The 4558-nt window shown below is 39.3% G+C and overlaps 1 non-coding gene across 1 annotated transcript; it reads right to left on the bottom strand.

Moving 5' to 3' along the window:
- Window positions 1–3192: 3192 nt before the first annotated feature.
- LOC130949049 (small nucleolar RNA R71) lies at window positions 3193–3300 on the bottom strand. Its single transcript, XR_009073318.1, has one exon. It is a non-coding gene; the product is annotated as a small nucleolar RNA R71 (small nucleolar RNA).
- Window positions 3301–4558: the final 1258 nt, after the last annotated feature.

Below are 4558 nucleotides of genomic sequence, written 5' to 3'. Positions count from 1 at the left end.
AAAGGTGGAGTTTCTACACACCATAGATTAAGGTGTGGAGCTCTGCTGTACCTCGAGTATTAATGCAATTACTATTGTTCTTCTATTCAAATCCGCTTGTTCTTTGTCCAAGATATCACTTGTTCTTCAACTTGATGAATGTGATGATCCGTGACACTCATCATCATTCTCACCTATGAACAAGGTAACTGACAACCATTCTTGTTCTACAAGCATTCGAGGCCCTAGTGTTTATCTCTTGGATTTCTGATTGCATGATGCATGGTTGATCGCCTGACAACCGAGTGCTCGCCTGACAAACGAGCCAGCCATTCCGTGAGATCAGAGTCTTCGTGGTATAGGCAAGAACTGATGGCGGCATTCAAGAGAATCCGGAAGGTCTAACCTTGTCTGTGGTATTCTGAGTAGGATTCAATGATTGAATGACTGTGACGTGCTTCAAACTCCTGAGGGCGGGGCGTTAGTGACAGACGCAAAAGAATCACTGGATTCTATTCCGGCCTGATTGAGAACCGACAGATGGATAGCCTATGCTGTGACAGAGCATCAGGAACGTATTTCCAATGAAAGGATGGGAGGTAGCCACTGACAACGGTGAAACCCTACACAAGCTTGCCATGGAAAGGAGGAAGAAGGATTGGATGAAGACAGTAAGAAAGCAGAGAGACGGAAGGGAAGGCATCTTCATACGCTTATCTGAAGCTCTCACCAATGATATGCATAAGTATCTCTATCTTTATCTTATTGCTTTATTCGTTTACCACTATACCCATTCGAGTCTGCCTGACTGAGATTTACAAGGTGACCATAGCTTGCTTCATACCACCAATCTCCGTGGGATCGACCCTTACTCGCGTAAGGTTTATTACTTGGACGACCCAGTGCACTTGCTGGTTAGTTGTGCGAAGTTGTGTTTATGCCATGGTATTGAGCACCAAGTCTTTGGAGCCATTACTAGGGATTGTTTATGTTTTGAAAAGTAGTGATCACAATTTCGTGCACCAAGTTTTTGGCGCCGTTGCCGGGGATTGTTTGTGTATGGACAACTGACGGTTCATCTTGTTGCTTAGATTAGGTATTTATTTTTTTCGAAATTCTTGAAGATGAATTCTAGAGTTTCATGGTGATTTGTTGAAATCTGGCTGGCTGAGAAGCCATGTCTAATCTCATTGGACCGAGGTTTCAACTAATCATCACAATAGCTTGTTGATCTCTATCAATCTTGCTATTGGAGCAATGATCTGCTAAGGCTTGGCTAGCCATTGGCCATGTCTAGTGTTTTGGACCGAAGCTTTCTTTGAAAGCTTGGCTGGCTGTGAAGCCATGTCTAATTCCTGGACCGGAGTCTTGGACTAGCATTGCAATGATTCCTGGAAATTCAAATTGAGAATTTTGAAACCTTTATTTTCTATTTTCATACAATTTTCGAAAAAAGCACAAAAAAATTTCACAAAATCATAAAAACCAAAAATATTTGATGTTTCTTGCTTGAGTCTAGTGTCTCATCTTAAGTTTGGTGTCAATTGCATGCATTCATTCATGTGTCTTAAGGGTCTTCAAGTAATTCTTGATGATTTCTTACTCTGATCTTTGAATTCTTTTGACTTGAGTGTTTATGTGTCTCATATAGTGTCAGTAGTATACAAACTGCTAAGTTTGGTGTCTTGCATGCATTGTTATTTGATCCTTGTTGCATTTTGATTATTAAAAATCCAAAAATATTTTTAATTTGTGTCCTTTCAAGTCAATAATACAAAGAATTGAAGATTCAGAACATACTGCAGAGGAATTACACAGAAAAAGCTGAGCATTCAAAAATGCCCAGTGAAGAAGACAGACTGGCGTTTAAACGCCAGCCAGGGTACCTGGTTGGGCGTTTAACGCCCAAAGAGGTAGCATTTTGGGCGTTAAACGCCAGAATGTATACCATTCTGGGCGTTTAACGCCAGGATGGTGCTAGGGGGAAGATTTTGTTTTCAAATCAATTTTTTTTAGTTTTTCAAAATCAAATCTTTTCCAAATCATATCTTTTCAATCAAATGTTTTCAAAATCAATTTCTTTCCTTTTTCAAAGATACTTACTAACAATTAATGATTTGATTGAACAATTTAAGTATGTTGCCTTTTCTGTTGAGAAAGGTTTAATGTTTGAATCATATATTTTCTTGTTAGGCAAGTCATTAATTTTTAAAATCAAATCTTTTTAAATTGTTTTTCAAATCATATCTTTTTAAAATTGTTTTCAAATCATATCTTCTCAATCACATTTTTTTTAAAAACCAATCATATCTTCTTAACCACATCTTTTTCAAAATAAGTTTTCAATCAAATCTTTTTAACTTCTAATTTCAAATTTTTTTTTCAAAAATCACTTGATTTCTTTCTTACTTTTATTTTCGAAAATCAATTAATGTTTTTCAAAATGTTTTCAAAATCTTTTAATTGAATTTTCGAAAAATTACTTCCCTCCTTCTCACATCCTTCTATTTATGGAGTACCACTCCTTCTTAATGCACAATTCGAACTTTATCTAATCAAGTTCGAATTCTCCTTCTTCTTTCTTCTATTTTTCTTTTCCTCTGACACCTCAAGGAATCTCTATACTGTGACATAGAGGATTCCATATTTTCTTGTTCTCTTCTCTTTCATATGAGCAGGAACAAAGACAAAGGCATTCTTGTTGAAGCTGATCCTGAACCTGAGAGGACCTTGAAGAGAAAGCTAAGAGAAGCCAAAACACAACTCTCTTTAGAGGACCTGACCGAATTCTTCAAAGAAGAAGAAGACATGGCAGCCGAAAACAACAATAATGCAAACAATGCAAGGAAGGTGCTGGGTGACTTTACTGCACCTACTCCCGACTTCTATGGGAGAAGCATCTCTATCCCTGCCATTGGAGCAAACAACTTTGAGCTTAAACCTCAATTAGTTTCTCTAATGCAACAGAATTGCAAGTTCCATGGACTTCCAATGGAAGATCCTCATCAGTTCTTAGCTGAATTCTTGCAAATCTGTGACACAGTCAAGACTAATGGGGTAGACCCTGAGGTCTATAGACTGATGCTATTCCCTTTTGCTGTAAGAGACAGAGCTAGAATATGGTTGGACTCTCAACCTAAAGAAAGCCTGGACTCTTGGGAAAAGCTAGTCAATGCCTTCTTGGCAAAGTTCTTTCCACCACAAAGATGGAGTAAGCTTAGAGTGGAAGTCCAAACCTTCAGACAGAAGGATGGAGAATCCCTCTATGAAGCTTGGGAAAGATACAAACAATTAATCAGAAAATGTCCCTCAGACATGCTTTCTGAATGGAGCATCATAGGTATTTTCTATGATGGTCTCTCTGAACTATCTAAGATATCCTTGGATAGCTCTGCTGGAGGATCTCTTCATCTGAAGAAGACGCCTACAGAAGCTCAAGAGCTCATTGAAATGGTTGCAAATAACCAATTCATGTACACTTCTGAGAGAAATCCTGTGAACAATGGGACAAGTCAGAAGAAAGGAGTTCTTGAGATTGATACTCTGAACGCCATTTTGGCTCAGAATAAAATATTGACTCAACAAGTCAATTTGATTTCTCAAAGTCTGTCTGGAATGCAAAATGCACCAAGCAGTACTAAGGATGCTTCATCTGAGGAGGAAGCTTATGATCCTGAGAACCCTTCAATGGAAGAGGTGAATTACCTAGGAGAACCCTATGGAAACACCTATAATTCTTCATGGAGAAATCACCCAAATTTCTCATGGAAGAATCAAGAGAGACCTCAACAAGGTTTCAATAATAATGGTGGAAGAAACAGGTTTCACAATGGCAAACCTTTTCCATCATCTTCTCAGCAACAGACAGAGAATCCTAAGCAGAACCCCTCTGACTTAGCAACCATGGTCTCTGATCTAATTAAAACCACTCAAAGTTTCATGAATGAAACAAGGTCCTCCATTAGAAATTTGGAGGCACAAGTGGGACAGCTGAGCAAGAAAGTTACTGAACTCCCTCCAAGTACTCTTCCAAGCAACACAGAAGAAAATCCAAAAGGAGAGTGCAAAGCCATCAATATGGCCGAATTTGGAGAGGAAGGGGAGGAAGTGAACGCCACTGAGGAAGACCTCAATGGGCGTGCACTAGCCTCCAATGAGTTCCCCAATGAGGAACCATGGGAATCTGGGCCTCAAAATGGGACCATAGAGATTCCATTGGACTTACTTCTGCCTTTCATGAGCTCTGATGAGTATTCTTCCTCGGAAGAGGATGAGTATGTCACTGAAGAGCAAGTTGCTAAATACCTTGGAGCAATCATGAAGCTGAATGACAAGTTATTTGGAAATGAGACTTGGGAGGATGAACCTCCTTTGCTCACCAAAGAGCTGGATGACTTGTCTAGGCAGAAATTACCTCAAAAGAGACAAGATCCTGGGAAGTTTTCAATACCTTGCACCATAGGCACCATGACCTTCAAGAAGGCTCTGTGTGACTTAGGGTCAAGTGTAAACCTCATGCCTCTCTCAGTAATGGAGAAGCTAAGGATCTTTGAGGTACAAGCTGCAAAAATCTCACTAG

The sequence above is a fragment of the Arachis stenosperma genome, chromosome 1, assembly GCF_014773155.1.
Source record: "Arachis stenosperma cultivar V10309 chromosome 1, arast.V10309.gnm1.PFL2, whole genome shotgun sequence".
Classification (NCBI taxonomy): domain Eukaryota; kingdom Viridiplantae; phylum Streptophyta; class Magnoliopsida; order Fabales; family Fabaceae; genus Arachis; species Arachis stenosperma.
Note: the sequence above shows the minus strand (reverse complement) of the source record. Positions and strands in the feature narration are given on the sequence as shown.